Source organism: Musa acuminata, chromosome BXJ2-1 (genome assembly GCF_036884655.1).
Source record: "Musa acuminata AAA Group cultivar baxijiao chromosome BXJ2-1, Cavendish_Baxijiao_AAA, whole genome shotgun sequence".
In the NCBI taxonomy this organism is placed as follows: domain Eukaryota; kingdom Viridiplantae; phylum Streptophyta; class Magnoliopsida; order Zingiberales; family Musaceae; genus Musa; species Musa acuminata.
The window spans coordinates 24686468-24704463 of record NC_088338.1 but is presented as its reverse complement, the minus strand read 5'-3'; the positions used below and the strand labels follow the sequence as shown (position 1 = coordinate 24704463).

The 17996-nt window shown below is 54.6% G+C and overlaps 37 pseudogenes; all 37 read right to left on the bottom strand.

The window, feature by feature from the left end:
* Positions 1-223: 223 nt before the first annotated feature.
* On the bottom strand, positions 224-342 carry LOC135601922 (5S ribosomal RNA; annotated as a pseudogene).
* Positions 343-692: 350 nt separating this feature from the next.
* LOC135603914 (5S ribosomal RNA) lies at positions 693-811 on the bottom strand (annotated as a pseudogene).
* A 350-nt stretch (positions 812-1161) lies between these two features.
* On the bottom strand, positions 1162-1280 carry LOC135603719 (5S ribosomal RNA; annotated as a pseudogene).
* A 350-nt stretch (positions 1281-1630) lies between these two features.
* On the bottom strand, positions 1631-1749 carry LOC135603718 (5S ribosomal RNA; annotated as a pseudogene).
* A 350-nt stretch (positions 1750-2099) lies between these two features.
* On the bottom strand, positions 2100-2218 carry LOC135604010 (5S ribosomal RNA; annotated as a pseudogene).
* A 350-nt stretch (positions 2219-2568) lies between these two features.
* On the bottom strand, positions 2569-2687 carry LOC135602739 (5S ribosomal RNA; annotated as a pseudogene).
* A 350-nt stretch (positions 2688-3037) lies between these two features.
* On the bottom strand, positions 3038-3156 carry LOC135599500 (5S ribosomal RNA; annotated as a pseudogene).
* Positions 3157-4042: 886 nt separating this feature from the next.
* On the bottom strand, positions 4043-4161 carry LOC135604423 (5S ribosomal RNA; annotated as a pseudogene).
* Positions 4162-4511: 350 nt separating this feature from the next.
* Positions 4512-4630, bottom strand: LOC135604027 (5S ribosomal RNA; annotated as a pseudogene).
* A 350-nt stretch (positions 4631-4980) lies between these two features.
* On the bottom strand, positions 4981-5099 carry LOC135603429 (5S ribosomal RNA; annotated as a pseudogene).
* Positions 5100-5449: 350 nt separating this feature from the next.
* LOC135602983 (5S ribosomal RNA) lies at positions 5450-5568 on the bottom strand (annotated as a pseudogene).
* Positions 5569-5918: 350 nt separating this feature from the next.
* Positions 5919-6037, bottom strand: LOC135603066 (5S ribosomal RNA; annotated as a pseudogene).
* Positions 6038-6387: 350 nt separating this feature from the next.
* On the bottom strand, positions 6388-6506 carry LOC135604004 (5S ribosomal RNA; annotated as a pseudogene).
* A 350-nt stretch (positions 6507-6856) lies between these two features.
* On the bottom strand, positions 6857-6975 carry LOC135601921 (5S ribosomal RNA; annotated as a pseudogene).
* A 350-nt stretch (positions 6976-7325) lies between these two features.
* On the bottom strand, positions 7326-7444 carry LOC135604428 (5S ribosomal RNA; annotated as a pseudogene).
* A 350-nt stretch (positions 7445-7794) lies between these two features.
* On the bottom strand, positions 7795-7913 carry LOC135603548 (5S ribosomal RNA; annotated as a pseudogene).
* A 349-nt stretch (positions 7914-8262) lies between these two features.
* On the bottom strand, positions 8263-8381 carry LOC135603110 (5S ribosomal RNA; annotated as a pseudogene).
* Positions 8382-8731: 350 nt separating this feature from the next.
* LOC135602434 (5S ribosomal RNA) lies at positions 8732-8850 on the bottom strand (annotated as a pseudogene).
* A 351-nt stretch (positions 8851-9201) lies between these two features.
* On the bottom strand, positions 9202-9320 carry LOC135599494 (5S ribosomal RNA; annotated as a pseudogene).
* A 350-nt stretch (positions 9321-9670) lies between these two features.
* LOC135604003 (5S ribosomal RNA) lies at positions 9671-9789 on the bottom strand (annotated as a pseudogene).
* A 350-nt stretch (positions 9790-10139) lies between these two features.
* Positions 10140-10258, bottom strand: LOC135603285 (5S ribosomal RNA; annotated as a pseudogene).
* Positions 10259-10609: 351 nt separating this feature from the next.
* On the bottom strand, positions 10610-10728 carry LOC135602058 (5S ribosomal RNA; annotated as a pseudogene).
* Positions 10729-11078: 350 nt separating this feature from the next.
* LOC135599452 (5S ribosomal RNA) lies at positions 11079-11197 on the bottom strand (annotated as a pseudogene).
* Positions 11198-11547: 350 nt separating this feature from the next.
* On the bottom strand, positions 11548-11666 carry LOC135603426 (5S ribosomal RNA; annotated as a pseudogene).
* A 349-nt stretch (positions 11667-12015) lies between these two features.
* On the bottom strand, positions 12016-12134 carry LOC135602285 (5S ribosomal RNA; annotated as a pseudogene).
* A 350-nt stretch (positions 12135-12484) lies between these two features.
* Positions 12485-12603, bottom strand: LOC135604236 (5S ribosomal RNA; annotated as a pseudogene).
* Positions 12604-12953: 350 nt separating this feature from the next.
* On the bottom strand, positions 12954-13072 carry LOC135604002 (5S ribosomal RNA; annotated as a pseudogene).
* A 350-nt stretch (positions 13073-13422) lies between these two features.
* On the bottom strand, positions 13423-13541 carry LOC135603425 (5S ribosomal RNA; annotated as a pseudogene).
* Positions 13542-13891: 350 nt separating this feature from the next.
* On the bottom strand, positions 13892-14010 carry LOC135603247 (5S ribosomal RNA; annotated as a pseudogene).
* Positions 14011-14360: 350 nt separating this feature from the next.
* Positions 14361-14479, bottom strand: LOC135602012 (5S ribosomal RNA; annotated as a pseudogene).
* Positions 14480-14829: 350 nt separating this feature from the next.
* Positions 14830-14948, bottom strand: LOC135604001 (5S ribosomal RNA; annotated as a pseudogene).
* A 350-nt stretch (positions 14949-15298) lies between these two features.
* Positions 15299-15417, bottom strand: LOC135601920 (5S ribosomal RNA; annotated as a pseudogene).
* A 350-nt stretch (positions 15418-15767) lies between these two features.
* Positions 15768-15886, bottom strand: LOC135603999 (5S ribosomal RNA; annotated as a pseudogene).
* A 350-nt stretch (positions 15887-16236) lies between these two features.
* Positions 16237-16355, bottom strand: LOC135603998 (5S ribosomal RNA; annotated as a pseudogene).
* Positions 16356-16704: 349 nt separating this feature from the next.
* On the bottom strand, positions 16705-16823 carry LOC135603109 (5S ribosomal RNA; annotated as a pseudogene).
* Positions 16824-17173: 350 nt separating this feature from the next.
* LOC135603135 (5S ribosomal RNA) lies at positions 17174-17292 on the bottom strand (annotated as a pseudogene).
* Positions 17293-17642: 350 nt separating this feature from the next.
* On the bottom strand, positions 17643-17761 carry LOC135603538 (5S ribosomal RNA; annotated as a pseudogene).
* Between the last annotated feature and the right edge of the window lie 235 nt (positions 17762-17996).

The window sequence follows — 17996 nt, the reverse complement described above, 5'->3', positions numbered from 1 at the left end:
CTCCGAGCCCTAGCCCGATGACTGCGTATCGGACACGGCAAGCGCGTTCCGAAATCATCGGCACTTTCTAGAACGATCTCGGAATCTCTATTGCGACCCCAATCCGGAAAGCTCTCTCCGAACCCCTCGATACTCACTTCGTAGCGGTCACAGCAAATTTCCAGCCCCAAAACAATCGTCTCGGAGCTCTACGGGAGATGTTTCGTATCCCGGGATGCAAAAAGGAGTGCAACACGAAGACTTCCCAGGGGGTCACCCATCGTAGTACTACTCTGGCCCAAGCACGCTTAACTTCGGTGTTTTGATAGGATCCGGTGATTTAGTGCTGGCATTATCGCACCCTTTTCCCGTGCTTCGTCCCTCGCCTATGTGTACGTCGCGGTCGGCGCGTCAACGTCCGAAGCCTCTTGCCCGTCACGAAACCGTCGTCGCTTTCTCGAACGTTCACGAAATCCCTATTGCAAGCTCTCTCCGAGCCCTAGCCCGACGACTGCGTATCGGTCACGGCAAGCGCGTTCCGAAATCATCGGCAGTTTCTAGAACGATCTCGGAATCGCTATTGCGACCCCAATCCGGAAAGCTCTCTCCGAGCCCCTCGATACTAACTGCGTAGCGGTCACAGCAAATTTCCAGCCCCAAAACAATCGTCTCGGAGCTCTACGGGAGATGTTTCGTATCCCGGGATGCAAAAAGGAGTGCAACACGAAGACTTCCCAGGGGGTCACCCATCGTAGTACAACTCTGGCCCAAGCACGCTTAACTTCGGTGTTTTGATAGGATCCGGTGATTTAGTGCTTGCATTATCGCACCCGTTTCCCGAGCTTCGTCCCTCGCCTATGTGTACGTCGCGGTCGGCGCGTCAACGTCCGGAGCCTCTTGCCCGTCACGAAACCGTCGTTGCTTTCTCGAACGTTCACGAAATCCCTATTGCAAGCTCTCTCCGAGCCCTAGCCCGACGACAACGTATCGGTCACGGCAAGCGCGTTCCGAAATCATCGGCACTTTCTAGAATGATCTCGGAATCGCTATTGCGACCCCAATCCGGAAAGCTCTCTCCGAGCCCCTCGATACTGACTGCGTAGCGGTCACAGCAAATTTCCAGCCCCAAAACAATCGTCTCGGAGCTCTACGGGAGATGTTTCGTTTCCCGGGATGCAAAAAGGAGTGCAACACGAAGACTTCCCGGGGGGTCACCCATCGTAGTACTACTCTGGCCCAAGCACGCTTAACTTCGGTGTTTTGATAGGATCCGGTGATTTAGTGCTTGCATTATCGCACCCGTTTCCCGTGCTTCGTCCCTCGCCTATGTGTACGTCGCGGTCGGCGCGTCAACGTCCGGAGCCTCTTGCCCGTCACGAAACCGTCGTCGCTTTCTCGAACGTTCACGAAATCCCTATTGCAAGCTCTCTCCGAGCCCTAGCCCGACGACAACGTATCGGTCACGGCAAGCGCGTTCCGAAATCAACGGCACTTTCTAGAATGATCTCGGAATCGCTATTGCGACCCCAATCCGGAAAGCTCTCTCCGAGCCCCTCGATACTGACTGCGTAGCGGTCACAGCAAATTTCCAGCCCCAAAACAATCGTCTCGGAGCTCTACGGGAGATGTTTCGTTTCCCGGGATGCAAAAAGGAGTGCAACACGAAGACTTCCCGGGGGGTCACCCATCGTAGTACTACTCTGGCCCAAGCACGCTTAACTTCGGTGTTTTGATAGGATCCGGTGATTTAGTGCTTGCATTATCGCACCCGTTTCCCGTGCTTCGTCCCTCGCCTATGTGTACGTCGCGGTCGGCGCGTCAATGTCCGGAGCCTCTTGCCCGTCACGAAACCGTCGTCGCTTTCTCGAACGTTCGCGAAATCCCAATTGCAAGCTCTCTCCGAGCCCTAGCCCGACGACTGCGTATCGGTCACGGCAAGCGCGTTCCGAAATCATCGGCACTTTCTAGAACGATCTCGGAATCGCTATTGCGACCCCAATCCGGAAAGCTCTCTCCGAGCCCCTCGATACTGACTGCGTAGCGGTCACAGCAATTTTCCAGCCCCAAAACAATCGTCTCGGAGCTCTACGGGAGATGTTTCGTATCCCGGGATGCAAAAAGGAGTGCAACACGAAGACTTCCTAGGGGGTCACCCATCGTAGTACTACTCTGGCCGAAGCACGCTTAACTTCGGTGTTTTGATAGGATCCGGTGATTTAGTGCTGGCATTATCGCACCCGTTTCCCGTGCTTCGTCCCTCACCTATGTGTACGTCGCGGTCGGCGCGTCAATGTCCGAAGCCTCTTGCCCGTCACGAAACCGCCGTCGCTTTCTCGAACGTTCACGAAATCCATATTGCAAGCTCTCTCCGAGCCCTAGCCCGATGACTGCGTATCGGTCACGGCAAGCGCGTTCCGAAATCATCGGCACTTTCTAGAATGATCTCGGAATCGCTATTGCGACCCCAATCCGGAAAGCTCTCTCCGAGCCCCTCGATACTGACTGCGTAGCGGTCACAGCAAATTTCCAGCCCCAAAACAATCGTCTCGGAGCTCTACGGGAGATGTTTCGTATCCCGGGATGCAAAAAGGAGTACAACACGAAGACTTCCCAGGGGGTCACCCATCGTAGTACTACTCTGGCCCAAGCACGCTTAACTTCGGTGTTTTGATAGGATCCGGTGATTTAGTGCTGGCATTATCGCACCCGTTTCCCGTGCTTCGTCCCTCGCCTATGTGTACGTCGCGGTCGGCGCGTCAACGTCCGAAGCCTCTTGCCCGTCACGAAATCGTCGTCGCTTTCTCGAACGTTCACGAAATCCCTATTGCAAGCTCTCTCCGAGCCCTAGCCCGACGACTGCGTATCGGTCACGGCAAGCGCGTTCCGAAATCATCGGCACTTTCTAGAACGATCTCGGAATCGCTATTGCGACCCCAATCCGGAAAGCTCTCTCCGAGCCCCTCGATACTGACTGCGTAGCGGTCACAGCAAATTTCCAGCCCCAAAACAATCGTCTCGGAGCTCTACGGGAGATGTTTCGTATCCCGGGATGCAAAAAGGAGTGCAACACGAAGACTTCCCAAGGGGTCACACATCGTAGTACTACTCTGGCCCAAGCACGCATAACTTCGGTGTTTTGATAGGATCTGGTGATTTAGTGCTTGCATTATCGCACCCATTTCCCGTGCTTCGTCCCTTGTGTCACGACCCGGGTCTGATGAGCTAACTGGCCAATAACTCCATTTTGGTCCTTGCAACCACGGACCAAAATGCTTAAGCGGGAGGTAACGTAGTACACTCATCAGGCCCTTATAAGCTAATCACACACATTCCCCACTTCCGATGTGGGACTAATGGGATATTACACTATCCCCAACTCAATTAACTTGACGTCCTCGTCAAGGCCTGACATATCCCAGATCGAACCCTAGCATAGTGCATGTGAGGTTTAACTCAGTGGTGGCTCCACGCCGTGATGAGTTCTCTGACTCCATCCATGGGTAGCCCTTTCCTACTGCAGCCCTCTCACCCTGCCCTAATGCTAGGTCGGCTCTGATACCAAATGTCACGACCCGGGTCTGATGAGCTAACTGGCCAATAACTCCATTTTGGTCCTTGCAACCACGGACCAAAATGCTTAAGCGGGAGGTAACGTAGTACACTCATCAGGCCCTTATAAGCTAATCACACACATTCCCCACTTCCGATGTGGGACTAATGGGATATTACACCTCGCCTATGTGTACGTCGCGGTCGGCGCGTCAACATCCGGAGCCTCTTGCCCGTCACGAAACCGTCGTCGCTTTCTCGAACGTTCACGAAATCCCTATTGCAAGCTCTCTCCGAGCCCTAGCCCGACGACAACGTATCGGTCACGGCAAGCGCGTTCCGAAATCATCGGCACTTTCTAGAATGATCTCGGAATCGCTATTGCGACCCCAATCCGGAAAGCTCTCTCCGAGCCCCTCGATACTGACTACGTAGCGGTCACAGCAAATTTCCAGCCCCAAAACAATCGTATCGGAGCTCTACGGGAGATGTTTCGTTTCCCGGGATGCAAAAAGGAGTGCAACACGAAGACTTCCCGGGGGGTCACCCATCGTAATACTACTCTGGCCCATGCACGCTTAACTTCGGTGTTTTGATAGGATCCGGTGATTTAGTGCTTGCATTATCGCACCCGTTTCCCGTGCTTCGTCCCTCGCCTATGTGTACGTCGCGGTCGGCGCGTCAACGTCCGGAGCCTCTTGCCCGTCACGAAACCGTCGTCGCTTTCTCGAACGTTCACGAAATCCCTATTGCAAGCTCTCTCCGAGCCCTAGCCCGACGACAGCGTATCGGTCACGGCAAGCGCGTTCCGAAATCATCGGCACTTTCTAGAATGATCTCGGAATCGCTATTGCGACCCCAATCTGGAAAGCTCTCTCCGAGCCCCTCGATACTGACTGCGTAGCGGTCACAGCAAATTTCCAGCCCCAAAACAATCATCTCGGAGCTCTACGGGAGATGTTTCGTATCCCGGGATGCAAAAAGGAGTGCAACACGAAGACTTCCCAGGGGGTCACCCATCGTAGTACTACTCTGGCCCAAGCACGCTTAACTTCGGTGTTTTGATAGGATCTGGTGATTTAGTGCTTGAATTATCGCACCCGTTTCCCGTGCTTCGTCCCTCGCCTATGTGTACGTCGCGGTCGGCGCGCCAATGTCCGGAGCCTCTTGCCCGTCACGAAACCGTCGTCGCTTTCTCGAACGTTCACGAAATCCCTATTGCAAGCTCTCTCCGAGCCCTAGCCCGACGACTGCGTATCGGTCACGGCAAGCGCGTTCCGAAATCATCGGCACTTTCTAGAACGATCTCGGAATCGCTATTGCGACCCCAATCCGGAAAGCTCTCTCCGAGCCCCTCGATACTGACTGCGTAGCGGTCACAGCAAATTTCCAGCCCCAAAACAATCGTCTCGGAGCTCTACGGGAGATGTTTCGTATCCCGGGATGCAAAAAGGAGTGCAACACGAAGACTTCCCAGGGGGTCACCCATCGTAGTACTACTCTGGCCCAAGCACGCTTAACTTCGGTGTTTTGATAGGATCCGGTGATTTAGTGCTTGCATTATCGCACCCGTTTCCCGTGCTTCGTCCCTCGCCTATGTGTACGTCGCGGTCGGCGCGTCAATGTCCGGAGCCTCTTGCCCGTCACGAAACCGTCGTCGCTTTCTCAAACGTTCACGAAATCCCTATTGCAAGCTCTCTCCGAGCCCTAGCCCGTCGACTGCGTATCGGTCACGGCAAGCGCGTTCCGAAATCATCGGCACTTTCTAGAACGATCTCGGAATCGCTATTGCGACCCCAATCCGGAAAGCTCTCTCCGAGCCCCTCGATACTCACTGCGTAGCGGTCACAGCAAATTTCCAGCCCCAAAACAATCGTCTCGGAGCTCTACGGGAGATGTTTCGTATCCCAGGATGCAAAAAGGAGTGCAACACGAAGACTTTCCAGGGGGTCACCCATCGTAGTACTACTCTGGCCCAAGCACGCTTAACTTCGGTGTTTTGATAGGATCCGGTGATTTAGTGCTGGCATTATCGCACCCGTTTCCCGTGCTTCGTCCCTCGCCTATGTGTACGTCGCGGTCGGCGCGTCAACGTCCGAAGCCTCTTGCCCGTCACGAAACCGTCGTCGCTTTCTCGAACGTTCACGAAATCCCTATTGCAAGCTCTCTCCGAGCCCTAGCCCGACGACTGCGTATCGGTCACGGCAAGCGCGTTCCGAAATCATCGGCACTTTCTAGAACGATCTCGGAATCGCTATTGCGACCCCAATCCGGAAAGCTCTCTCCGAGCCCCTCGATACTGACTGCGTAGCGGTCACAGCAAATTTCCAGCCCCAAAACAATCATCTCGGAGCTCTACGGGAGATGTTTCGTATCCCGGGATGCAAAAAGGCGTGCAACACGAAGACTTCCCAGGGGGTCACCCATCGTAGTACTACTCTGGCCCAAGCACGCTTAACTTCGGTGTTTTTATAGGATCCGGTGATTTAGTGCTGGCATTATCGCACCCGTTTCCCGTGCTTCGTCCCTCGCCTATGTGTACGTCGCGGTCGGCGCGTCAACGTCCGAAGCCTCTTGCCCGTCACGAAACCGTCGTCGCTTTCTCGAACGTTCACGAAATCCCTATTGCAAGCTCTCTCCGAGCCGTAGCCCGACGACTGCATATCGGTCACGGCAAGCGCGTTCCGAAATCATCGGCACTTTCTAGAACGATCTCGGAATCGCTATTGCGACCCCAATCCGGAAAGCTCTCTCCGAGCCCCTCGATAGTGACTGCGTAGCGGTCACAGCAAATTTCCAGCCCCAAAACAATCGTCTCGGAGCTCTACGGGAGATGTTTCGTATCCCGGGATGCAAAAAGGAGTGCAACACGAAGACTTCCCAGGGGGTCACCCATCGTAGTACTACTCTGGCCCAAGCACGCTTAACTTCGGTGTTTTGATAGGATCTGGTGATTTAGTGCTTGCATTATCGCACCCGTTTCCCGTGCTTCGTCCCTCGCCTATGTGTACGTCGCGGTCGGCGCGTCAATGTCCGGAGCCTCTTGCCCGTCACGAAACCGTCGTCGCTTTCTCGAACGTTCACGAAATCCCTATTGCAAGCTCTCTCCGAGCCCTAGCCCGACGACTGCGTATCGGTCACGGCAAGCGCGTTCCGAAATCATCGGCACTTTCTAGAACGATCTCGGAATCGCTATTGCGACCCCAATCCGGAAAGCTCTCTCCGAGCCCCTCGATACTGACTGCGTAGCAGTCACAGCAAATTTCCAGCCCCAAAACAATCGTCTCGGAGCTCTACGGGAGATGTTTCGTATCCCGGGATGCAAAAAGGAGTGCAACACGAAGACTTCCCAGGGGGTCACCCATCGTAGTACTACTCTGGCCCAAGCACGCTTAACTTCGGTGTTTTGATAGGATCCGGTGATTTAGTGCTGGCATTATCGCACCCGTTTCCCGTGCTTCGTCCCTCGCCTATGTGTACGTCGCGGTCGGCGCGTCAATGTCCGGAGCCTCTTGCCCGTCACGAAACCGTCGTCGCTTTCTCAAACGTTCACGAAATCCCTATTGCAAGCTCTCTCCGAGCCCTAGCCCGTCGAATGCGTATCTGTCACGGCAAGCGCGTTCCGAAATCATCGGCACTTTCTAGAACGATCTCGGAATCGCTATTGCGACCCCAATCCGGAAAGCTCTCTCCGAGCCCCTCGATACTGACTGCGTAGCGGTCACAGCAAATTTCCAGCCCCAAAACAATCGTCTCGGAGCTCTACGGGAGATGTTTCGTATCCTGGGATGTAAAAAGGAGTGCAACACGAAGACTTCCCAGGGGGTCACCCATCGTAGTACTACTCTGGCCCAAGCACGGTTAACTTCGGTGTTTTGATAGGATCTGGTGATTTAGTGCTTGCATTATCGCACCCGTTTCCCGTGCTTCGTCCCTCGCCTATGTGTACGTCGCGATCGGCGCGTCAATGTCCGGAGCCTCTTGCCCGTCACGAAACCGTCGTCGCTTTCTCGAACGTTCACGAAATCCCTATTGCAAGCTCTCTCCGAGCCCTAGCCCGACGACTGCGTATCGGTCATGGCAAGCGAGTTCCGAAATCATCGGCACTTTCTAGAACGATCTCGGAATCGCTATTGCGACCCCAATCCGGAAAGCTCTCTCCGAGCCCCTCGATACTGACTGCGTAGCGGTCACAGCAAATTTCCAGCCCCAAAACAATCGTCTCGGAGCTCTACGGGAGATGTTTCGTATCCCGGGATGCAAAAAGGAGTGCAACACGAAGACTTCCCAGGGGGTCACCCATCGTAGTACTACTCTGGCCCAAGCACGCTTAACTTCGGTGTTTTGATAGGATCTGGTGATTTAGTGCTTGTATTATCGCACCCGTTTCCAGTGCTTCGTCCCTCGCCTATGTGTACGTCGCGGTCGGCGCGTCAATGTCCGGAGCCTCTTGCCCGTCACGAAACCGTCGTCGCTTTCTCAAACGTTCACGAAATCCCTATTGCAAGCTCTCTCCGAGCCCTAGCCCGTCGACTGCGTATCGGTCACGGCAAGCGCGTTCCGAAATCATCGGCACTTTCTAGAACGATCTCGGAATCGCTATTGCGACCCCAATCCGGAAAGCTCTCTCCGAGCCCCTCGATACTCACTGCGTAGCGGTCACAGCAAATTTCCAGCCCCAAAACAATCGTCTCGGAGCTCTACGGGCGATGTTTCGTATCCCGGGATGCAAAAAGGATGCAACACGAAGACTTCCCAGGGGGTCACCCATCGTAGTACTACTCTGGCCCAAGCACGCTTAACTTCGGTGTTTTGATAGGATCTGGTGATTTAGTGCTGGCATTATCGCACCCGTTTCCCGTGCTTCGTCCCTCGCCTATGTGTACGTCGCGGTCGGCGCGTCAACGTCCGGAGCCTCTTGCCCATCACGAAACCGTCGTCGCTTTCTCGAACGTTCACGAAATCCCTATTGCAAGCTCTCTCCGAGCCCTAGCCCGACGACAGCGTATCGGTCACGGCAAGCGTATTCTGAAATCATCGGCACTTTCTAGAACGATCTCGGAATCGCTATTGCGACCCCAATCCGGAAAGCTCTCTCCGAGCCCCTCGATACTGACTTCGTAGCGGTCACAGCAAATTTCCAGCCCCAAAACAATCATCTCAGATCTCTACGGGAGATGTTTCGTATCCCGGGATGCAAAAAGGAGTGCAACACGAAGACTTCCCAAGGGGTCACCCATCGTAGTACTACTTTGGCCCAAGCACGCTTAACTTCGGTGTTTTGATAGGATCTGGTGATTTAGTGCTGGCATTATCGCACCCGTTTCCCGTGCTTCGTCCCTCGCCTATGTGTACGTCGCGGTCGGCGCGTCAACGTCCGGAGCCTCTTGCCCGTCACGAAACCGTCGTCGCTTTCTCGAACGTTCACGAAATCCCTATTGCAAGCTCTCTCCGAGCCCTAGCCCGACGACTGCGTATCGGTCACGGCAAGCGCGTTCCGAAATCATCGGCACTTTTGTAGAACGATCTCGGAATCGCTATTGCGACCCCAATCCGGAAAGCTCTCTCCGAGCCCCTCGATACTGACTGCGTAGCGGTCACAGCAAATTTCCAGCCCCAAAACAATCGTCTCGGAGCTCTACGGGAGATGTTTCGTATCCCGGGATGCAAAAAGGAGTGCAACACGAAGACTTCCCATGGGGTCACACATCGTAGTACTACTCTGGCCCAAGCACGCATAACTTCGGTGTTTTGATAGGATCTGGTGATTTAGTGCTTGCATTATCGCACCCATTTCCCGTGCTTCGTCCCTCGCCTATGTGTACGTCGCGGTCGGCGCGTCAACATCCGGAGCCTCTTGCCCGTCACGAAACCGTCGTCGCTTTCTCGAACGTTCACGAAATCCCTATTGCAAGCTCTCTCCGAGCCCTAGCCCGACGACAGCGTATCGGTCACGGTAAGCGTATTCCGAAATGATCGGCACTTTCTAGAACGATCTCGGAATCGCTATTGCGACCCCAATCCGGAAAGCTCTCTCCGAGCCCCTCGATACTGACTGCATAGCGGTCACAGCAAATTTCCAGCCCCAAAACAATCGTCTCGGAACTCTACGGGAGATGTTTCGTATCCCGGGATGCAAAAAGGAGTGCAACACGAAGACTTCCCAGGGGGTCACCCATCGTAGTACTACTCTGGCCCAAGCACGCTTAACTTCGGTGTTTTGATAGGATCTGGTGATTTAGTGCTTGCATTATCGCACCCGTTTCCCGTGCTTCGTCCCTCGCCTATGTGTACGTCGCGGTCGGTGCGTCAACGTCCGGAGCCTCTTGCCCATCACGAAACCGTCGTCGCTTTCTCGAACGTTCACGAAATCCCTATTGCAAGCTCTCTCCGAGCCCTAGCCCGACGACAGCGTATCGGTCACGGCAAGCGTATTCTGAAATCATCGGCACTTTCTAGAATGATCTCGGAATCGCTATTGCGACCCCAATCCGGAAAGCTCTCTCCGAGCCCCTCGATACTGACTTCGTAGCGGTCACAGCAAATTTCCAGCCCCAAAACAATCATCTCGGATCTCTACGGGAGATGTTTCGTATCCCGGGATGCAAAAAGGAGTGCAACACGAAGACTTCCCAGGGGGTCACCCATCGTAGTACTACTCTGGCCCAAGCACGCTTAACTTCGGTGTTTTTATAGGATCTGGTGATTTAGTGCTGGCATTATCGCACCCGTTTCCCGTGCTTCGTCCCTCGCCTATGTGTACGTCGCGGTCGGCGCGTCAACGTCCGGAGCCTCTTGCCCGTCACGAAACCGTCGTCGCTTTCTCGAACGTTCACGAAATCCCTATTGCAAGCTCTCTCCGAGCCCTAGCCCGACGACTGCGTATCGGTCACGGCAAGCGCGTTCCGAAATCATCGGCACTTTTGTAGAACGATCTCGGAATCGCTATTGCGACCCCAATCCGGAAAGCTCTCTCCGAACCCCTCGATACTGACTGCGTAGCGGTCACAGCAAATTTCCAGCCCCAAAACAATCGTCTCGGAGCTCTACGGGAGATGTTTCGTATCCCGGGATGCAAAAAGGAGTGCAACACGAAGGCTTCCCAGGGGGTCACCCATCGTAGTACTACTCTGGCCCAAGCACGCTTAACTTCGGTGTTTTGATAGGATCCGGTGATTTAGTGCTGGCATTATCGCACCCGTTTCCCGTGCTTCGTCCCTCGCCTATGTGTACGTCGCGGTCGGCGCGTCAACGTCCGAAGCCTCTTGCCCGTCACGAAATCGTCGTCGCTTTCTCGAACGTTCACGAAATCCCTATTGCAAGCTCTCTCCGAGCCCTAGCCCGACGACTGCGTATCGGTCACGGCAAGCGCGTTCCGAAATCATCGGCACTTTCTAGAACGATCTCGGAATCGCTATTGCGACCCCAATCCGGAAAGCTCTCTCCGAGCCCCTCGATACTGACTGCGTAGCGGTCACAGCAAATTTCCAGCCCCAAAACAATCGTCTCGGAGCTCTACGGGAGATGTTTCGTATCCCGGGATGCAAAAAGGAGTGCAACACGAAGACTTCCCAGGGGGTCACACATCGTAGTACTACTCTGGCCCAAGCACGCATAACTTCGGTGTTTTGATAGGATCTGGTGATTTAGTGCTTGCATTATCGCACCCATTTCCCGTGCTTCGTCCCTCGCCTATGTGTACGTCGCGGTCGGCGCGTCAACAACCGGAGCCTCTTGCCCGTCACGAAACCGTCGTCGCTTTCTCGAACGTTCACGAAATCCCTATTGCAAGCTCTCTCCGAGCCCTAGCCCGACGACAACGTATCGGTCACGGCAAGCGCGTTCCGAAATCATCGGCACTTTCTAGAATGATCTCGGAATCGCTATTGCGACCCCAATCCGGAAAGCTCTCTCCGAGCCCCTCGATACTGACTACGTAGCGGTCACAGCAAATTTCCAGCCCCAAAACAATCGTATCGGAGCTCTACGGGAGATGTTTCGTTTCCCGGGATGCAAAAAGGAGTGCAACACGAAGACTTCCCAGGGGGTCACCCATCGTAGTACTACTCTGGCCCAAGCACGCTTAACTTCGGTGTTTTGATAGGATCCGGTGATTTAGTGCTTGCATTATCGCACCCGTTTCCAGCGCTTCGTCCCTCGCCTATGTGTACGTCGCGGTCGGCGCGTCAATGTCCGGAGCCTCTTGCCCGTCACGAAACCGTCGTCGCTTTCTCAAACGTTCACGAAATCCCTATTGCAAGCTCTCTCCGAGCCCTAGCCCGTCGACTGCGTATCGGTCACGGCAAGCGCGTTCCGAAATCATCGGCACTTTCTAGAACGATCTCGGAATCGCTATTGCGACCCCAATCCGGAAAGCTCTCTCCGAGCCCCTCGATACTCACTGCGTAGCGGTCACAGCAAATTTCCAGCCCCAAAACAATCGTCTCGGAGCTCTACGGGCGATGTTTCGTATCCCGGGATGCAAAAAGGATGCAACACGAAGACTTCCCAGGGGGTCACCCATCGTAGTACTACTCTGGCCCAAGCACGCTTAACTTCGGTGTTTTGATAGGATCCGGTGATTTAGTGCTGGCATTATCGCACCCGTTTCCCGTGCTTCGTCCCTCGCCTATGTGTACGTCGCGGTCGGCGCGTCAACGTCCGAAGCCTCTTGCCCGTCACGAAATCGTCGTCGCTTTCTCGAACGTTCACGAAATCCCTATTGCAAGCTCTCTCCGAGCCCTAGCCCGACGACTGCGTATCGGTCACGGCAAGCGCGTTCCGAAATCATCGGCACTTTCTAGAACGATCTCGGAATCGCTATTGCGACCCCAATCCGGAAAGCTCTCTCCGAGCCCCTCGATACTGACTGCGTAGCGGTCACAGCAAATTTCCAGCCCCAAAACAATCGTCTCGGAGCTCTACGGGAGATGTTTCGTATCCCGGGATGCAAAAAGGAGTGCAACACGAAGACTTCCCGGGGGGTCACCCATCGTAATACTACTCTGGCCCAAGCACGCTTAACTTCGGTGTTTTGATAGGATCCGGTGATTTAGTGCTTGCATTATCGCACCCGTTTCCCGTGCTTCGTCCCTCGCCTATGTGTACGTCGCGGTCGGCGTGTCAACGTCCGGAGCCTCTTGCCCGTCACGAAACCGTCGTCGCTTTCTCGAACGTTCACGAAATCCCTATTGCAAGCTCTCTCCGAGCCCTAGCCCGACGACAGCGTATCGGTCACGGCAAGCGCGTTCCGAAATCATCGGCACTTTCTAGAATGATCTCGGAATCGCTATTGCGACCCCAATCTGGAAAGCTCTCTCCGAGCCCCTCGATACTGACTGCGTAGCGGTCACAGCAAATTTCCAGCCCCAAAACAATCGTCTCGGAGCTCTACGGGAGATGTTTCGTATCCCGGGATGCAAAAAGGAGTGCAACACGAAGACTTCCCAGGGGGTCACCCATCGTAGTACTACTCTGGCCCAAGCACGCTTAACTTCGGTGTTTTGATAGGATCTGGTGATTTAGTGCTTGCATTATCGCACCCGTTTCCCGTGCTTCGTCCCTCGCCTATGTGTACGTCGCGGTCGGCGCGTCAATGTCCGGAGCCTCTTGCCCGTCACGAAACCGTCGTCGCTTTCTCGAACGTTCACGAAATCCCTATTGCAAGCTCTCTCCGAGCCCTAGCCCGACGACTGCGTATCGGTCACGGCAAGCGCGTTCCGAAATCATCGGCACTTTCTAGAACGATCTCGGAATCGCTATTGCGACCCCAATCCGGAAAGCTCTCTCCGAGCCCCTCGATACTGACTGCGTAGCGGTCACAGCAAATTTCCAGCCCCAAAACAATCGTCTCGGAGCTCTACGGGAGATGTTTCGTATCCCGGGATGCAAAAAGGAGTGCAACACGAAGACTTCCCAGGGGGTCACCCATCGTAGTACTACTCTGGCCCAAGCACGCTTAACTTCGGTGTTTTGATAGGATCCGGTGATTTAGTGCTTGCATTATCGCACCCGTTTCCCGTGCTTCGTCCCTCGCCTATGTGTACGTCGCGGTCGGCGCGTCAATGTCCGGAGCCTCTTGCCCGTCACGAAACCGTCGTCGCTTTCTCAAACGTTCACGAAATCCCTATTGCAAGCTCTCTCCGAGCCCTAGCCCGTCGACTGCGTATCGGTCACGGCAAGCGCGTTCCGAAATCATCGGCACTTTCTAGAACTATCTCGGAATCGCTATTGCGACCCCAATCCGGAAAGCTCTCTCCGAGCCCCTCGATACTCACTGCGTAGCGGTCACAGCAAATTTCCAGCCCCAAAACAATCGTCTCGGAGCTCTACGGGAGATGTTTCGTATCCCAGGATGCAAAAAGGAGGGCAACACGAATACTTCCCAGGGGGTCACCCATCGTAGTACTACTCTGGCCCAAGCACGCTTAACTTCGGTGTTTTGATAGGATCCGGTGATTTAGTGCTGGCATTATCGCACCCGTTTCCCGTGCTTCGTCCCTCGCCTATGTGTACGTCGCGGTCGGCGCGTCAACGTCCGAAGCCTCTTGCCCGTCACGAAACCGTCGTCGCTTTCTCGAACGTTCACGAAATCCCTATTGCAAGCTCTCTCCGAGCCCTAGCCCGACGACTGCGTATCGGTCACGGCAAGCGCGTTCCGAAATCATCGGCACTTTCTACAACGATCTCGGAATCGCTATTGCGACCCCAATCCGGAAAGCTCTCTCCAAGCCCCTCGATACTGACTGCGTAGCGGTCACAGCAAATTTCCAGCCCCAAAATAATCATCTCGGAGCTCTACGGGAGATGTTTCGTATCCCGGGATGCAAAAAGGAGTGCAACACGAAGACTTCCCAGGGGGTCACCCATCGTAGTACTACTCTGGCCCAAGCACGCTTAACTTCGGTGTTTTGATAGGATCCGGTGATTTAGTGCTGGCATTATTGCACCCGTTTCCCGTGCTTCGTCCCTCGCCTATGTGTACGTCGCGGTCGGCGCGTCAACGTCCGAAGCCTCTTGCCCGTCACGAAACCGTCGTCGCTTTCTCGAACGTTCACGAAATCCCTATTGCAAGCTCTCTCCGAGCCGTAGCCCGACGACTGCATATCGGTCACGGCTAGCGCGTTCCGAAATCATCGGCACTTTCTAGAACAATCTCGGAATCGCTATTGCGACCCCAATCCGGAAAGCTCTCTCCGAGCCCCTCGATACTGACTGCGTAGCGGTCACAGCAAATTTCCAGCCCCAAAACAATCGTCTCGGAGCTCTACGGGAGATGTTTCGTATCCCGGGATGCAAAAAGGAGTGCAACACGAAGACTTCCCAGGGGGTCACCCATCGTAGTACTACTCTGGCCCAAGCACGCTTAACTTCGGTGTTTTGATAGGATCTGGTGATTTAGTGCTTGCATTATCGCACCCGTTTCCCGTGCTTCGTCCCTCGCCTATGTGTACGTCGCGGTCGGCGCGTCAATGTCCGGAGCCTCTTGCCCGTCACGAAACCGTCGTCGCTTTCTCGAACGTTCATGAAATCCCTATTGCAAGCTCTCTCCGAGCCCTAGCCCGACGACTGCGTATCGGTCACGGCAAGCGCGTTCCGAAATCATCGGCACTTTCTAGAACGATCTCGGAATCGCTATTGCGACCCCAATCCGGAAAGCTCTCTCCGAGCCCCTCGATACTGACTACTTAGCAGTCACAGCAAATTTCCAGCCCCAAAACAATCGTCTCGGAGCTCTACGGGAGATGTTTCGTATCCCGGGATGCAAAAAGGAGTGCAACACGAAGACTTCCCAGGGGGTCACCCATCGTAGTACTACTCTGGCCCAAGCACGCTTAACTTCGGTGTTTTGATAGGATCCGGTGATTTAGTGCTGGCATTATCGCACCCGTTTCCCGTGCTTCGTCCCTCGCCTATGTGTACGTCGCGGTCGGCGCGTCAATGTCCGGAGCCTCTTGCCCGTCACGAAACCGTCGTCGCTTTCTCAAACGTTCACGAAATCCCTATTGCAAGCTCTCTCCGAGCCCTAGCCCGTCGAATGCGTATCTGTCACGGCAAGCGCGTTCCGAAATCATCGGCACTTTCTAGAACGATCTCGGAATCGCTATTGCGACCCCAATCCGGAAAGCTCTCTCCGAGCCCCTCGATACTGACTGCGTAGCGGTCACAGCAAATTTCCAGCCCCAAAACAATCGTCTCGGAGCTCTACGGGAGATGTTTCGTATCCCGGGATGTAAAAAGGAGTGCAACACGAAGACTTCCCAGGGGGTCACCCATCGTAGTACTACTCTGGCCCAAGCACGCTTAACTTCGGTGTTTTGATAGGATCTGGTGATTTAGTGCTTGCATTATCGCACCCGTTTCCCGTGCTTCGTCCCTCGCCTATGTGTACGTCGCGATCGGCGCGTCAATGTCCGGAGCCTCTTGCCCGTCACGAAACCGTCGTCGCTTTCTCGAACGTTCACGAAATCCCTATTGCAAGCTCTCTCCGAGCCCTAGCCCGACGACTGCGTATCGGTCATGGCAAGCGAGTTCCGAAATCATCGGCACTTTCTAGAACGATCTCGGAATCGCTATTGCGACCCCAATCCGGAAAGCTCTCTCCGAGCCCCTCGATACTGACTGCGTAGCGGTCACAGCAAATTTCCAGCCCCAAAACAATCGTCTCGGAGCTCTACGGGAGATGTTTCGTATCCCGGGATGCAAAAAGGAGTGCAACACGAAGACTTCCCAGGGGGTCACCCATCGTAGTACTACTCTGGCCCAAGCACGCTTAACTTCGGTGTTTTGATAGGATCTGGTGATTTAGTGCTTGCATTATCGCACCCGTTTCCAGTGCTTCGTCCCTCGCCTATGTGTACGTCGCGGTCGGCGCGTCAATGTCCGGAGCCTCTTGCCCGTCACGAAACCGTCGTCGCTTTCTCAAACGTTCACGAAATCCCTATTGCAAGCTCTCTCCGAGCCCTAGCCCGTCGACTGCGTATCGGTCACGGCAAGCGCGTTCCGAAATCATCGGCACTTTCTAGAACGATCTCGGAATCGCTATTGCGACCCCAATCCGGAAAGCTCTCTCCGAGCCCCTCGATACTCACTGCGTAGCGGTCACAGCAAATTTCCAGCCCCAAAACAATCGTCTCGGAGCTCTACGGGCGATGTTTCGTATCCCGGGATGCAAAAAGGATGCAACACGAAGACTTCCCAGGGGGTCACCCATCGTAGTACTACTCTGGCCCAAGCACGCTTAACTTCGGTGTTTTGATAGGATCTGGTGATTTAGTGCTGGCATTATCGCACCCGTTTCCCGTGCTTCGTCCCTCGCCTATGTGTACGTCGCGGTCGGCGCGTCAATGTCCGGAGCCTCTTGCCCATCACGAAACCGTCGTCGCTTTCTCGAACGTTCACGAAATCCCTATTGCAAGCTCTCTCCGAGCCCTAGCCCGACGACAGCGTATCGGTCACCGCAAGCGTATTCTGAAATCATCGGCACTTTCTAGAACGATCTCGGAATCGCTATTGCGACCCCAATCCGGAAAGCTCTCTCCGAGCCCCTCGATACTGACTTCGTAGCGGTCACAGCAAATTTCCAGCCCCAAAACAATCATCTCAGATCTCTACGGGAGATGTTTCGTATCCCGGGATGCAAAAAGGAGTGCAACACGAAGACTTCCCAAGGGGTCACCCATCGTAGTACTACTTTGGCCCAAGCACGCTTAACTTCGGTGTTTTGATAGGATCCGGTGATTTAGTGCTTGCATTATCGCACCCGTTTCCCGTGCTTCGTCCCTCGCCTATGTGTACGTCGCGGATTGCGCGTCAACGTCCGGAGCCTCTTGCCCGTCACGAAACCGTCGGCGCTTTCTCGAACGTTCACAAAATCCCTATTGCAAGCTCTCTCCGAGCCCTAGCCCGACGACTGTGTATCGATCACAGCAAGCGCGTGCCGAATCCATCGGCACTTTCTAGAACGATCTCGGAATCGCTATTGCGACCCCAATCCGGAAAGCTCTCTTCGAGCCCCTCGATACTGACTACGTAGCGGTCACAGCAAATTTCCAGCCCCAAAACAATCGTCTCGGAGCTCTACGGGAGATGTTTCGTATCCCGGAATGCAAAAAGGAGTGCAACACGATGACTTCCTAGGGGGTCACCCATCGTAGTACTACTCTGGCCCAAGCACGCTTAACTTCGGTGTTTTGATGGGATCCGGTGATTTAGTGCTGCCATTATCGCACCCGTTTCGCGAGCTTCGTCCCTCGCCTATGTGCACGTCACGGTCGGCGCATCAACGTCCGGAGCCTCTTGTCCGTCACGAAATCATCGTCGCTTTCTCGAACGTTCACGAAATCCCTATTGCAAGCCCTCTCCGAGCCCTAGCCCGACGACTGTGTATCGGTCACGGCAAGCATGTGCCGAAACCATCGTCGGTAGCAAGATCAAACAGATGGTGCTATGCGGCTGGAATTCTGCAA